Source organism: Pelodiscus sinensis, chromosome 1 (genome assembly GCF_052426305.1).
Source record: "Pelodiscus sinensis isolate ZL-2025 chromosome 1, ASM5242630v1, whole genome shotgun sequence".
Lineage (NCBI taxonomy): Eukaryota > Metazoa > Chordata > Testudines > Trionychidae > Pelodiscus > Pelodiscus sinensis.
In genome coordinates this window covers 260,887,785-260,904,990 of record NC_143052.1, presented here as the reverse complement: position 1 = coordinate 260,904,990, position 17,206 = coordinate 260,887,785, and positions in this window count along the sequence as shown.

Below are 17,206 nucleotides of genomic sequence, written 5' to 3'. Positions count from 1 at the left end.
ATTACATTTGCTAACTAACTGAACTGAACCATTATCCTTTGTCCCTCTAAAAGTGGTAAAGGATAATTTTACAGACAATTTCCATTCCTCTAACCAGTTCCTCAAAGATAATTTCTAACAGGGCTTAATTGGTCTGAAACAAATGTTTCTTTCATTCCCAAATTGCCCTTTTTTACCACCTGCTGTGCATTTATTACATGCTGTTCTTATTCTCAGTGCAGTTCTTGTAGGATTCTTATCTTGTTTGTGCTCTGGGTTGAGTGGACATTACTGTTAACTGCAGAGAGACATCTACTGGGCTAGGACAAGGAAAGTTAAAGATGCATAGAATGTTTTCCTCATCCTTCTCAGCCAGACTGTTTTCCTCATCCTTCTTAGCTCTTTATGCTCATGCCTGTAATTTGATACACAAATGATAAACACTTTTCCATTATGGAACCAACATCCTTTCCTTTGGGTTCCAGCAGGACCATCAGGAAAGAATGCTAGTGGTAGTTCTGTATATTTGGGCTTGTCGTATTCTTTAGCATGCCTAAGAATACTTCTAGCTTCCCTGGTATCTAAAATATGGGTTTATTGTGTGATGTCTCTAATGTGGCCCTTGATTGAATTAACAGACATAATTCCTTGATTGCATTTTTGAAAAAAAAATTGTTTGAAAAGCACTGAAAAAATAAGGAATGTTTATGTAAATTCCCTCTGTATTAGTGAAATCTCAAGATAATAATAAAAGTTTGGACAAGTTTGAGCCAAACCCAACAATCAGAGATTCATCATTTTAAGTATAGTGCATATAGCTCCAATTGATAGAAAAAGCAGTGCAATATTGTAAATGTATTCACCAAACAGAATATTGTAAATGTATCCCTACCCCTTCTGGCAGACAGCCAGTATCTAGTATCTTTACAGTTTAATTAGTAGCTACTAAACGCACACTCCCCTATGGCAGAATAAAAATTTGTAAAACACAATTACTTGGCTTTGAAAGTAACAGTGAACCACAAAACATTTTTAAACCAATGAGGGGAGGCAGGGGTTCTGCATCCATTAAAGAGTAGGTCAATAACAGGTAGCCAAAACTCTACCATTTTAAAGGTGACATATCTAGAGTGACTGGGAAATAAAAGGATGACTGAAAAGTGATATTTAGAAACTGCAGTTACTAGAAACCTGCAGTGTGACAGCTGTTGCTACATGATTAGAAATAATTAAAGGCTAGAAAAATGCCTGAAACAATCACCTCTGAACTTTTGCCTTCATGGGTTACTGGATTTGCAGCCCATTTAATGAGCTTGCTATGACATTTCTATATAGCCACAGCAACATCCAGTTCCCAGATATGGACAATCAGTATATTCCATAGTCAGCAGATGAGTGATAGGCTTGTCATTTATTCATAGCATTCATCTCCAGCTAGTGGAAGAAGACAGAATTTAGTGAGGCCATGGCAGGACCCTGTAGGTTTTCCCACATCTCTATAGAAAATTTATATAGGTTTCAGTTGTTGCTTTCCAGTGTGATCTGTATAACAAAAATAGGGTGGAGGAAAGGGAAAGGCTTTACTATTTAAAGAGTGGGAAAAATACTTTTATAAGTATTTTTTAAAAAGAGTAATTCTGAAATGAGGTTATACTAATATAAGAGAATCAGTGAGATATTTGATCTTTTCCCTATTTGGGGTAATGGTATGATTTTCAGGTTTCCTCTGTGAATGCTTGTTGACAGAGACTGGAATATAAGTGTCAGATGGAATACACAGGGCACTGTGTCATATAAAGTTATATCTGTACTACAAGCTAATGGTATTATTCCCCTGCTTGTGTACACATACTCCAGCTGGCTCTTATGGTGCTAGCATGAATATAAATAGCTTTGCAGTTCTTGTAGCATGGACAATGATAGTAGTGGCTAAGCTGTGCCGCTGTCTGTGACACTGCAGCTACATTACTGTTTATCCTTGTGCTAACTCAGAGGACGGCAAGTGCAAGTACATGTATGTGAGATGGGAATCTTTGCCCTGGCTGATAGTGTTGACACAGCCTAACTATGTTATGGGCCTCTGCTGTCGACCCATATACCTCTTGGTGGTATGCACCATCTTTTTTAAGAAGCTGGCAATCAGAAATGAAATGTCATACAAGGGTTAGTACTAGCAGGAAGATTCTAGTAGTTCACACAATCCTGACAAAAGTGGGCTCCCATTTTGGTCAAGGATTGCACCTCATCTCCTTAGAGACAATTTCTGCTCCAAAGAGATTACATTATGAACAGATTGCATAGATAGTGGGAGAGACGAAGAAATAAAGCCGCTATACAAAAGATGGAGTAGAGAGATTTTAAATGATTTTAACAAAGCAGTAGAAGATTCACTCAACCAAAATGGAAAGGTCATAGCAGGGGAAGAGGTACATATTTTAAAATGTAGGACACTGATAAGGGATGCAAAAGGAACCAATATGCTAACAATGGTCAACATGGTTAAAGAGAATAAACAGGAATTTTAAAACATCTGAGGCACAAAAATAAAATATATCAACCTAGGCCAAGTATGGATCCATTACTAGATTCAGATGGTAAAACTGTACTAATATAGAGAAGACGGAAGTGTTCAATAGATATTTCTGTTCTGCATATGAAATTAATTGAGATGATGTATCTGTTCCATATGGAGTTTTGGATGGACAGGAAATTTTATCAGCTGTAACAAAGGAGGATGTGGCACATCATCTGATAAAATTGAACATTTTCAAATCAATAGTCCGGAATTACTTACACCCAACAGTCTTAAAGAAGCCAGCTGAGGAGTATTCTAAGTTCTTACTGATTTTGGAGAACTGGAAACATTCCAGAGTTTTGTAGGAATGCCAACATAATCCTATATATGGTTGTGCCAATTTTCTTCCACTATTTGATCTGAGGAAGTGGGTCTGGCCCACGAAAGCTCATCTTGTTAGTCTTTAAAGTGTTACATGGTCCTGTTTTTTGTTTCAGCTATACCAGAGTAGCACGGCTGCATTTCTATCACTATTCAACATAATCCAAATACTTTAAAAGAGATGAGCCCAGAACTATAAATGAATTAGTCAGTTGTTTCACCTGAGAAAAATAATAAAATTGTTAATTTGGGACTCTATAAACATAGTCTTGCACAGTAAAAATAAAATGAATAATGACATGGTGTAGGGGTTAATTGCAGAAGAACTTTGTATGTGCAAGTTTAGGGGTAGTGAGGCCTGCATTCTTTCCCCCCCTTTTTCCCTTTTCCCTGTATCTGATGAGCCAGAAATAAGCCTTTGGGAACATACGCCATTTAAGATGAGCATTGTTGCCAGTATAGCAAGAACAAGTATAAGATAAGGGTAAAGGGTGGGAACATAACAATCTTGTTTACCTAAATTTACTGATCATGTAAACAAGGCCAAAAAACAAGTAGAACTAGATCAGAACCAGATCAATAACTAACAGCTAAGCCCTACATCAGCATGTAATGAGTAACCCCTGGAAATTTCCAAACTGCAAAACAAGGCAAGAGAACTGTATTTAAGGCTTCACCAAAGCACAGCAATTTGGACCTCACCAATGGGCTTTGGGTACCGGCGCCTCGGAAGCTGAGGCAACCTCCCACTTCATCCACAGCTGACTCGGGATTCCCAGCTATCAGGAAAGGGATGTAAGATATTCTGCTTCTTTGTTAAGTTGCCCTTCTAGTTAAGGGGTGCAGCTGTTAGCTGTCAGGAAACACTACTTGTGTTTGACAGATACCTGTGTAGCATCCTTTGTACTTTGAGAACCTAGTGTCAGACCTGAGACTTACTCTTGCTCGCAACACACGGTTTTCTGAAAGGTAAGCTTTGTGAAACAAATCTGTTGTCATCTTTGTTGTCTTCTTTTCTTTACCGGATTATAAGTAACACATAATGGTAAATATATTGATATGACATACTTAGATTTTCCAATGCATATGACCTGATACTAGATGACATTCTGATTAAAGAATATAAAATTAATATGGAACTGTGACAGGGTGTCCACCCCATAACATTTATGAACAAGTTGATATTGCAAATTTACTTGATCATTGTGTATAGATACTTCCAAAGGGAAAAGATGTCTTATAGTGAGTGGTGGGTGTTCTGTCCTGCTAACAAAGGAAGAGGAAGAGCCAGTGGCTGGCAGTTAAAAAATTAGAAATTGAACTTTGATATAAGAGGCATTTCCTACCAGTGAAGGTAATTTAATGTTGGAACCTTTTATCAGAGAGGTGCTGGAGTCACCATTGCTTTGAGTGTTTAAAACAAAACTAGGTAACTATCTTTGATAGAGTTATATACTATAAAACCAAACAGGACCTTTGTAATTATCCTGTCTAGCCTCTTTCAAACATATATAATAGATTTTCCTGAATTAATTCCCTTTTTCAACTAGACAATGACTACAATAAAATGTCATGCTTCAAGGCTTCGATAGGTCTCCTATAGGGACCAGGTAGATTGTTTTCCTTCAGTTACACATTCGGAAATATATATTCTTTTTAGTTTGAGGGTTTATTTGTCTGCATGTCAAGAATCATGGATTAGTTATGACTAGGAACAGAACATGGGGCTGGATGGTCCAGGACTGTAAGGTGGCAGAGAATCTTCATTATTAAACGACTACCTGCTCAGTAGTTATCTGATTGCTAGTTTTGAGGTCAGGAAATGCTCTTTTTAACCAAAATCTTGCTTCTGATAGATAAGGAGATCAGACTGCATCTAAAGGTCCCTTCTGATGCAATACATCTCTGAATACCAGCAGCATCACATTTCATTTTTGAATTGTCATGTAAGATGTGACACTATTATCCATGCACTGCATAGCTTCTCTGTGTTAGTTTTAATATGTGGCTTTCACATAATTTTTAGAAGTAATGTAGTTTGCTCCTAAATGTCCTGAATCCATAGTTTATCCAGAGGATCCACCCAGCACTGGGCCCATGCCTGTATGCAATAGAAGTATATCTCACACTATCCCCCCAGCAATTCTCCTCAATTCATTCATTCCTGCGTGAGAGTATAGCCAGAATAACTCCTCTCTCACCTGCCCCAGTATCAGAAATGTGTTCCCCATCTCTGCAACATCAGTGGCCAATGTGCCCTGCCCCAACAGATTGTACCATATGGCCCCCTGGTTCTCACATTTTAAATGCTCCAGCTCTCTGCCCTCCTCCACAAGCCTCACTACAAAGAGAACCCAATAATCCGGGAGTATATTTCCCAGGTTTAGGAACAAGGAGCAAATTTCCCCATATACTACTACTTGCCGAGCCTAGCTCTCCTCTTCAAATATCCTGAGGCTACGGCTACTCTACATTGCATTGCTGGATGAGACAATGCAAATGAAGTGCAGATGAGCATTTTCTCACGCTTCATTTGCATAATCTCTTCTGGTCCGTTTTGTACAAGGGGTTTTTGCACAAAAACAAGCAGTGTGGACGTTTCCTTTTTGCACAAAAACCCCTTTTTGTGCAAGATCTTTATGCCTCCCAGATGTTGTGAATCCTGGGTACACTGTGTTTTCAGGATAAGGGAGATGGATCCTTTACTGCATTGGTAGCCAGTCCATTTCTCCCATAATCACACTGTTAAACTATTGTCGAAATCTGCGATGCTCCCCAGCAGTCCATCTCTTTCCTGCTGAGTTGCCTCACATGACTCCTCCACCAGGAGGAAGTCACACAAGCAATTCCCTTAGACACTCCAACTTCTCCTGTGCCACAACTGGCACCCCTCCTTACACTGAGGAGAAGTTATGAAAACCAATCTTACCCAATCCAAACAGGTTTTTCCAATTCCAAAGGACCATCTACATTCCCAGATAAATTTAAACCTCAGATTTTACTCAAAAGAGCACAATGTCCCAGTTGTTACCAGATTTGCCCAATACTCTGGGGTATGCTCATTTATCAGGGTTACCCTGATGGGACTGGGGGAAGGTTAACAATTCTATCAGTGTGCTGTTGGGTGCTTACTTGTGCTCTCATATGGAGCTGAATTCTCCCTGCTGCCAATTCCCCCTCCCACTGGAGCTCTCCTGCAGGAACTAGGTTCCTCAGGATGGGGTTCTTCCCACCTTAGCAACACACACAGACACCCACACCCACTAATAGAGCACGTCTGAGAGGACTGGGTACTCAGCACTCACAAGCTGACCCCTTCATATGTCCCTGGACTCAGCTGGCTGGGTTTCACAGCAATGCCACACTGCACCCTCATGTGCCTTTGGACTCTGTGGGCTGGATTAAACAGCACTTTAAGCTGCCATTCTCATAAGCCCCCAGGTTCAGCACCCCCTATCCCCACTTTCACACCACAGTCATTCACTGGTAAACCACACGATGAGCAAACCCCACAGGCTTTTGGGCACTACAGGGATCTTTTGTTTGGGTACAAGAAGCGTTGTTGCAGAGCGAATGGGGAAGCCAAGGAAGAGTGAGCAAAAGAGAAAGAAAGAGAGAGAAGCAACCAGCTTAACAATGAAAGTGATTTATTTCTGAGTAGTGAATAGATATCAAAAAGTTACAATATTAAATCTAACAATTACAATATTAAATCTAAATTGAAACTGATTACAAATGTTAGGTAACCATATAACAGTTTACACAGGGCAGGGTCAGGAGGCTATGCTTAGAGAGATAGTTGATGAGAGAGAGAGAAAGAGAGAGAGAGAGAGACCTCACCACTTCATGGAGCTTGCACTGATCGGGGTTCCCAGATGATGATGGTAGCCGGGGGTCCAGAGGCCAGGAGTAAAGCAGGACAGAGCCCCCAGCACGATCAGACAGGAGATGAAGTCTCAATGGAACTGATGCAGTTTAAGTCGAGGTATCAGAACAGTTTTTCTTGGGGCAAGGATAGGAGTTTTTATAGGGATAGTTCAAAGAGAAAGAGGAGAGACAACAGAGACTGATCACCCCTGGTTATGGGTGATGTTCCTTGAACGAGCTCACAATGCAACTAGGCAGTTTCAGTATTCTAGATGTCAATAGGATCGTTACTAGGATTGGTCTGATAATGACTAATTTGGGTGTGAGCAGGCCTAGGTTCATTAGCATCTGGAGCAGGGATTTCCCATCAGGCAGTGCTTCTCTGCTTTCGGTGTCCCATAGTTCACTGTGGTTCCTGCCTTGAAAGAGCTGCTCTCCATTCTGTATGCTAATGAGATGTCCCTCTGTTCCATCTTTAATGCAAATGAGGCTGGGGTGTTTCCTTAATTATATCACCCTGGTCTGAAGCAGTTTAGGTGTGTCTTCCCCGGCCTTTTCATTGCTTTGTCTTTGATTCTAGCAGAGGCCTGAGGGAGGGGAATGGTTTTCCATGAATGTCACTCCCTGGCTCCCCAAGAGCACAAGGCTGACAGGTGACCATGTTCTGGTTTCCCCAGAATCACAGAGCTGGTGGGTAACACAGTCCTTTAGAATCTAAAATCTAAAGGGTTATTAATAAAAGAAAACAAACACTAAGTTTAAGCGTTAAATTGTTAAAGGAAACAAATAACATACACCAATAACAAAGTTCCTGGTGCAGGCTTGTAGCAGAGGTCTACATATCTGCTGTCTCATAAATCCCTGGAATGCATTTTTTGTTAGGATGGGTCATCAGTTTTTTCAGGCTTAATTCATAGCATGATCAATGTGTCTCATACGTATCAAAATACCCTTCTTTCTTTTTGTGCTCTATGAAAGATATTGTTTGTTCAATTTCCGGAATCAATTACAAATAATATACAATTATGGTCAGTGAATAACAGAATTGTCCATATTTTGTTAGTTACTATGTAATTCTCACAATGCCTCTTTATATAAGATATATATACAGAGGCAGCATCAGTTAATGGAGTGTGGGCTAGAGTCAAGAGACCTGTGTACGGTTTCCAGCTCAGCCACTCTACCTAGTCGCTTCTCTTCTCTGAACTTTGTTTCCTTTCCAATGCTTCACTTGTCTTCTCTATTAGTTTGCAAGTTCTTTAGGGCAATATCTGTTTCTTCCTACATGTAAGGCCTTTTTTGGCCCTGACCTCAGTTGGGACATGTAGGAATGCTATTGTAACTCAAATGCATAACAATATGCAAATATATGGAGACAGGTACACACAAATACACACTCTGGCTTTTTAATTACTAATAATTACTACTATTTTTAATCCACTTTTGTCTCTCTTTCCAATAACCAGTAGCTGGCTCATACCTTCTTATAAGAACTCATCCCCACACTTACATTTCTCTCCTGCTCTGTGGAGATATGGCAGTGTATTTCCTCCCTTGCCTCAAGGATTGAGAGACTTGCTGGAGAGGCCGAGTTACTGATGTACTGCTGTGTTCAATTAAGATTTATGGAGAGCAGTATTAATGGGCAGCAGTCAAGGACAATGGGAGGCTGCTTTTGGAAAAGAAGTGGATAGAAGAAAAAGCAAGATTCATGCTGAAGGTGTGTGGTGTTTAGAATTGGCTGCACTGAGTGGGGAAAGAAATGAAAAAGATTTTAAGTTAGTTTTATTGCTATTATAGTAGGTATCTTTTTTCCCTTTTATTCTTTCATTTACTATGCTTTTATGTAGCCTTTTGTCATAGGCGTAAGAGTTTTATAGCTACTTTCATTTGATAAAATAGCTTTGAGAGCAGCAGTCTGATAGGCTAAAAAGACTTCCATCCTGCACTTTTAATTACGAGTGGATATACAGTCTCTCTTCAAGATACAGGTCATTCTACACTTATGAGGCATTATTTAATTGTAAAGGGCCACCACTATAAACTGAGAAATCACACTATACTAATACATAGCTAAGCTTGAATGTTTTATGCAATTCATTGTATATTAATTCCTTCTTTAGCTGTCCATTTGTCTTCTCTCTCTACCTTTGTACCTGATCAGTGAAGCTTTAGCAACACAGCTCATGCCACTTGCCACTGCTGTGGATGTTCTTCAGTGCCAATTACATGTGAGATCTTAACAGTCCTGATGCGAGGAACAGGAGGCATTGCAAAGCAGCCATTTTACAATGCTGCTGCCTCCTGGCTTTTTAATAGGATCAGCAGTGAGCCATGGTGCCAGTATGAAAACAAGGCAGGGGATAACAATACTATTGAAGAACAGAAAACTGTTTGAAAATCCTCTGCAGGGATACAATTCCCTTCTTTTTGGAGGGATTATCTGACAAGTTTAATATCTGTTTCATACTCTTTTTCCTTCCCCCTCCCATGTGAGTGAAAAAATATCATCTGCAGGCTTTGTTTGCATGTACAATTATGGAAAGGAACTCCCATTCATTCAGCTGGCCTGGTGGTAGTGTGTTGTCTTTTGAATTCATCAAAATGAGAAACAGTTTGTACTCTAAGGGGTAAGGCTTTATTGAAAGTAAAACAGAGCTACAAAATCTAAAGGAGAATTATGAGTTGATAGCTATGTATTGTTGAAGCTGCCACTAGACTGTTTCCAAATGGCTCTTCTGCACATGTGCTCTGATCTTTAAAAGCACATACCCCAAATATCTCCTCCCCTTTCAAGCAATGTCGTATTTGGCATCCGTACCTGTCCCAAGAATGGGATGCTTATGACCCAACTAGCAGATTAAATTCAGTGATGAATCCTGCTCACATGCCACCCGAGGCACATTATGACTTGGCTAAGAAGCAAGAGAAGCCCAAAACAATTTAAAATATATGTCAATTGGGCACTGGAGCTGAACCACTTGGGCTTTGGGTTGGCCCCCACACCCTCTACCTGGAGCTCAGGCTTTGGTTCTCCTCCCTTGGGGTTGAGTAGCAGTTTTGTCACCAGAAAGGGATGATATGAATTTTGAGAACCCCTGATCTAGAGTGATAAAATCTTTTGCAATAGCTCTGTCCCCCACAGTATTTTCCTGGCAGGTAACCGAAAGTGATTCCTTATGATATATTGTTAAATTCTTTAAGGTCTAAACATAATCTCATGTTCCATCCTTTTTTCCCCTACTATCAGCAGGGGGAGCAACAGACTTGCCAGGCTCCTGGGTGAATGTGGGGCAGCTCCATGCTCCAGGAAAGGATGGGACCTAAGGCAGAAATGGCAGGGTGTGATCAGCACCTCTAATCACCCCAACCCCCCCCCCCAAAAAAATTACCAGGCCTCAGAGTAGTTGCCCCTTTGCTGCCCCCTGTTGGCAGTCCTGAATATAACTAATGATTCCACCAAATTGGCAATCTCTTCTACTCTTCTAATGATCTCTGTTACTAAATTATCCAGGTTTTTTTTTTGTTGAGCTTTTCCTCATACTCACAGGAATATTTCTAGGGATAAGCATGATAAGACAATTTAGCCCTGTTAGTTCAATTCTATATTTAATTGTAAATCTCCTATGACTTCAAAAAGCATTCTGAAACTTCTTCTATCCTCATGTCCCTTATTTCCTCTACCATTTGCATTCTGAACCCAAAGGCTTGAGAAGTTTTAAAATCTAATTAATGTGCTTTCTCCCCTTTAACTATCACAAAATTTAGACATTTTTAAAAATCTTTTTATCTTCCCTTCTGGTGCACTTATTAAAACCCTTTATAAACTTGCAGTTTAACTGCTATGCCCATAATTTTCGCTTGTTCTTTTTCTTCAACCTTTTAATACTACTATTTGAAACAACATGTACCTAAGCATCAGTGTCCAATTTGTAATTTGTATGAGTCACAACACTCTAAAGAAAATCTCCATTAATCTATCTGTTCCTTCTTCTTTAGATACAGCTCTTAGATAGAAACATAATTCTGTGTTCTTGTCTGTGTTCTCTTCCCAGATTATTGCATCAGCATGGATGCTTTGCTTAATCTTCTGCTGATTATCCTTATCCTTATTTAGTTGCAGATTTTGGCAAAATGGTTTATTTCTTACATTGCAGTTATTGCTGCGCTTATCAAAAAGCTAGGCATTCTTGAGGGCTGTGTTTGAGTCCACATTTTATGCAATCCTTGAAATTATCCCTTGCAAACTTGTGGGCTTTGCTTTTTTCATGCCTCTCTCTGTTTTTATTATATTCTGATTTGCTGCTTGCCCTTTTTTTTTTTCTTTTCTCAGAGTGGCACTCTCCATTTTCCTTCCCTGTTTTGATGCTGTTCAGAGTAATTTCTGCTGCTTTTGTTACTGCTTCATAGAGAAGGAGATCCATCTCTTCCAATAGGTTTTTTTTTTTGTAGATTTGTGTCACTGATTCCACTTACATATTGATGCCTTGAATCTGATACCTGTCCCTAGATACAGGTTTGACTAATCAGTTTAAGTTTTGTTAGGAATTTAGGAATTTGTTTCTTTATCTTCTAAGGTGACATTTATACCTTTCAAATGTTTCACTCTGTTTAGGTATGCAGTTCTCTTCAAGTTTCTGCACAGTTGTGTTATGACTTGTTTTCTGTTTCTGACTTAGTTGCATGTTGTTAAAGACATTTACTGCCTCAAGTCCAGAAATGCCTAACAATATTGTTATTTTCTGCTAGCCTTCTTTCTCACCCAAGCCAGGTGCTTGCATATCTCTATCAAAGCTGTGTTTGTATCTATTCCAGGAGTCTGTTTCACTACCTGTTAGTTTTGGTTCCTGGGGGTTTTTAGTTCCCTCTTCAAGATGACTCCTTTACTCCTTCGCCAGAGTTCCCTGTCCTTACTTCACTCTTTTCACTCTTACTCTAATACCATGGACTATCTTGCGAATCCACAAGAAGGAGAACAATCTGGACTCTACGTACAAGGCTTTATTTGAACTAAAACAGAGTTACAGCAGCAGGAGAGCAATGAGTTCATAGCTGTGTATCTGGTGAAGCTGCCACTAGATTGCTTCTAACCAGTTCTTAGCATATATTTTGCTTTTTAAGGCACAGAATATATTTCTAACAGGTAATATCATTGGAGTCCTTAATGTACACTAAAATCCCACTTATCCTACAAATGTACTTACCTCTGATAACTAATGTTCTCTCTTATCTTTCTATCCCTGTGCAGATTTTTTTATGTGCATTAAGGCAAGTGTGAATGTGCACCACCAGTAGAAATAAAAAAACTTAGCTGTGAGTACCCTGCTAATCTGCTGAGTAGCATTTGAATCTCTGCTGCCAGTTATATCTATTTAGGTTCAGACTTCTTAGTACAGGTTATCCTTTTCCTGCAACATTGTTCTGTTCCTCTGTCTACCAGAGGATAAAAGGATATCCTAGATCATCCACCTCTCAGGTGATTACCCTTGTCACTTGATGCTAGTGCCCTTCATATACTTTTGTTAGCCCCCAATTAATATTTAATTAAGGTGGAATGGCTTCAACAGGAGAGACTGAAAGAACTGTTGGCAAGACTATTCGCTTGAGGCTTAGGCACTGCCCTGAGTGTTTTGAGCTCAATGTTCAAATTCCCTTTCTTCTCTTTGGCCAAAAGAGGGAACTGAACCCAAACTTTCCACTTCGTGGATGAGTACCTTAATGAGTACTGTCTGTGGAGCTGGGCATGAGCTGAGAAACATAAGTACCCCATTTAAATGGAAGTTTAATTGTTGAGCGTGGTTTAATTGTTGAGCGTGTTACTGGTTTCACTGAATCTATTCATGTAAGTAAGATTATTAGGATTTGTCCTGTAATACTCTGCTACAAGATGGTTTAACTCCCTGAATGTGAGTTATAAATTCCCCTCCATGCTAATCTACACAGTATATAATTTGTTTGCTTTACTCTGTTTGAAATTTAGTTTAAGCTGTTGTGGCTCATGCCTTTTCCTTTTGAGGCCCCTGGTTTAATCCCTGAGCTGCTGTTTTGGTTGGACATGGCAGGGATTAACCAGATAATCCAGGTCTTCATATAAGCACAGCTAAAATTACATTTTGCATGAATATGGAAACTTGTGCTACAAAAGTCTGAGTCTGAGCATGTTTAATTGCTGGAAGTAAGTAAAAATTTATAGCAAGCTAGACCCATGTCTGTATTATAGCTTCTATTGGTTCTTCCAACAGTACAGCTAAATGGGTGGAAATTTCTCTTTTAACTTGTTGTGCAAGTGTAGCGAGGGGGCTATGATCAAAAGTATGAGCTGCTACATCTTGAGTTAAAGCTCTATAGCTGAGGGCTGTAAAAAACTCCTTTTCTCTGTGAATTGGCACAGCGGGGGACTTGTAACATATTCTCACCAGTAGCTTACAACAGCAGACCAGATAGAGATGTGCACTGTGTTCTACATGCATCTTAGCTTCACTTGTCAATGACTGTGCATGTTTACTATAGCATTGAAGACCAAGGTAACGAAAATAAAATCTGCAATCATTTTGCACAATCTGTAGTTACTTAATTTATTCAGAAAATCTCATCTGAGCTGCAGTGGGGAAACAACTTGCTATATCAGCAACAGTGTAAGATGGCAGCCATGGGAGCACTCTGTATTTCCTGCTTGAGCAGCTTGAAACAGTACAGACCTTGACATAAGTTAAGTAAGTAGACAAAGCACCTCCTCTGATGATCCCCACTTATTCAATAGAAAGTACTGTCATACATAAAAGTTTAAGAAACATACATTATAGAACCAAGGATATTGTTATTAGGTGAGGAAAGGGAGACCACATAAAGAGAATTTTAATACCCCTATAAAACATTCAATCTTGATTTTAAAATACTGTACTCACTGACAGAGCATCCACTTCAACCCTTGGGGAGTGTTTCCAATGATTAATTATTAAATTAATTGTTAAAAATGTATACTTCATTTCCAGCCTGAATATGTCCACCTTTAGCTGTCTACAAAAATCCTAAGGCATGTCACAAGCCTTTAGGCACGTTTTTGCTGTTATTGGAAAAGGCAGGAAAAAAAATTAATTTAACAGCCAGTGGAACACAAACCTCTTCTTGCCTCTCAGATTTACCTTCCTCCAAGTCCTGACACCATCCACTTGCCATAGCAGCACAAACAAATATATGTGTCTCTAAGAATGACAAACATAGGAGAATGTGCTCCAAAGTTGAGAATCTTCATGAAGACTACTCTGCCTCCAACTCTTTTCACTTTTAAAGAGGAAGATTTCAAAATTTAATCCCTCTGATGACAAAACTTGGAAGTGTGATGGGAGGAAAGAAGAGGCTTCCTATACAGAAGATTCACAGCTTTAGTAATTGATATATAGCTCCCAAAGTCACAGAGAACTTTCCTCCCCTTCCAGCTTTGTCATTCTGGACTGAAAAATGGCCAGTTTGATCAGACCCTGGAGTTGTAAGACTCTGGACAGGATGACAGCTAAAGGTAATAGTGTTGATATAATAGACTTCTGTAAGACACTTAAAGTTTTGATTAAAAAAACACGAATGATATAAAATTACTATTGGGTACACATTGAGAGGATTAAATAACTAACTAGCAGGTCTGAAAATGCAACTCTAAACAAAAAATCATAATCATAGGTGTGTTTCTAGTGTAGTTCTGCAGTGATCAATTCTTAACCCTATGTTCTTTTACCTATTTATCCATGACTTGGAAGAAAACATAAAACGGTCTCTGATCAAATTTACAAATGACCCCAAAACTGGGAGAGTTGAAAATAAAAAAGAGAACAGATCATGTATATTCAGAGTGATCTGAACATTTGGCAAAAAAACATAGTATGCATTTTAATATGGATAAATGTGTACATTTAGGAATAAAGAATATACAGGTTAGACCTCCCTTATCCAGCACCTTCAGGATCTGACCCATCCTGAATGAGGGAAATTGCTGGATATGGGGAGGTCCCCTACAACTGGCATCTAGGACACTCCCCCTCCCTGCAGTTGGCTCCGCTCCGGCCCCACTAGGCTATTTTATTACTTCATGAAAGACAAAGAGTGAGACTAGATAATTTTTTTTCCTGTTCTGGTGCCCATTATTCAAGAAATAAGTTGTTAAATTGGAAAGGGTTCCGAGAAAATCCATGAGAATGATTAAGCATGACTTACAGTGATAGATTTTGTTCCTTTAATCTATTTAGCTTAACAAAAAGAAGGTTAAGGGGGATGATGGCAGTCCATAAGTATGTAGATAGAAAACAAATATTTAATAATGGGTTCTTCAATCTGGCAGAGAAAGGTATAGTATGATCCAATGACTAGTCGCTGAGGGCAGGCAAATTCAGCCTGGAAATAAGGCATGCATTTTTAATAGTGAAAGTAATTTACCAATGGAACAATTTGTCAAGGGTTGTGGTTGGTTTTCCATAACTATTTTAAAATCAAGTTTGGCTGGGGGGTTTTCTAAAAGATCTGCTGTAGGAATTATTGTGGGGAAGTTCTATAGCCTGTGCCATAAAGGCTGTAATGCCAGATGATCACAGTGGTTCCTTCTGTAGTTGGAATCAATTCATTTATTAGGTGCATAAATGAAAATGGCAAATGTGCAATCAAAAAGTTAAGAATATTTTTGATAGAGAAGGAGAAATAACTGCAATCTAGCACACTGCAGTGACCCAGGAGCACCATTTACTAACGGGTTGCTGCATTCTATAAAAGTTTAACTTGTGGATTGATTTTGTTCAAACCAGAACTCAGTATGAGTGAAATGAGATTCAATGCAAATAATGTGCATTCTTCTAGCCTGATAGATTCTTATATTTACAACTAGAAAGAGCTACCCAGCATTACTCAGGTCCTTAACTCAAATAAGTTTTGTTTTGTTTGTTTTAAATCATTGTTCTGGAGTGGGTCTGGAGATAAGGGGTTCAGAAGATAGCTTGGGCCCATGTGAGAAGCACCTGTCCATAGCTGATGAACCTTCAGTGGGCACAGCTGAGTGAGGCGTACATTTCCCCTGGCTGGGGTACAGACAGAGACATAGACAGACACAAAAACAGATAAACTCTCTAAAATAGGGTATGTCTACACTGCCACCCTAGTTCGAACTAGGGTGGCTAATGTAGGCATTCGAAGTTGCAAATGAAGCCTGGAATTTAAATATCCCAGGCTTGATTTGCATCTTGCCAGGCGCCGCCATTTTTAAATCCCCCTTAGTGCAAACTTCATGCCCATGGCTACACGAGGCACGGGGTAGGTAGTTCGAATTAGGCTCTCTAATTCGAACTACCGGTACACCTTGTTCCACGAGGAGTAACGGTAGTTCGAATTAGAGAGCCTAATTTGACCTACCTACTCCGTGCCGCGTGTAGCTGCGGGCACGGAGTCAGCATTAAGGGGGATTTAAAAATGGGGGCGTCTGGCAAGATGCAAACGTAGCCCGGGATACTTAAATCCCGGGCTTCATTTGCAACTTCGAATGCCTACATTAGCCACCCTAGTTCGAATTAGGCTGGCAGTGTAGACATACCCATATATAGTAGATAGATGTCACTTTTTCCACCCCAGTTCCTTTGAGGCTCAATGGGGTTATAGCTATCCTGTTCCCCTTCTCTGGTCCCTTGCTTCCCCTCCTTCCCCGCAGTATAATTGTCCCTCTTACCAGACCCCTACCTTTCAATTTTATGAGAGAGAAACAATTGAATTCTAGGCAAATTTCATTGTCCTGGTACAACTACACCCTGACATTGCTTAAAGTTAAGATAAGAGGAAGCTGCATACCAAGCTTGATAATTCTAGCTCTTACTGCACACCTGGTTACAGAGCTTTCCACAACTATTTCCTACTTGGGGACAATTTATATCTTCAAGTCTTCCATGGGCACCCGCATGACCCCACAATATGCCATCTTTATGGCTGACCTTGAACACGATTTCCTTAGCTTTTGCTCCCAGTACCCTTACTCTGCTTACGATACATTGACATTCTCATCATATGGACCCATGGGAAGGAGACCCTTGAAGAATTTCCCAGGAATTTCAACAACTTTCACTCCACCATCAACCTCAGCCTGGATTAGTCCATACAAGAGATACACTTCCTTGACACCATAGTACATTAACATGATGGTCACATTTCCACCTCCTTATACTGGAAACCTATTATCCATTACATTTACCTACATGCCCCTAGCTTCCATCCAAGACACATTTCACAGTCAGTTGTTTACAGCAGACCGTAAGACACAACCAGATTTGCTCCAATCCCACAGACAGAGACAAACACCTACAGGATCTATATCAACTATTCTTAAAACTTAAATACCCAGCTAGAGAAGTGAAAAAACAGAATGACAGAGCCAGATGAGTACTCAGGCATCAGCTTCTTCAAGATAGGCCCAACAAGAGAACACCACTGGTCATCACCTAG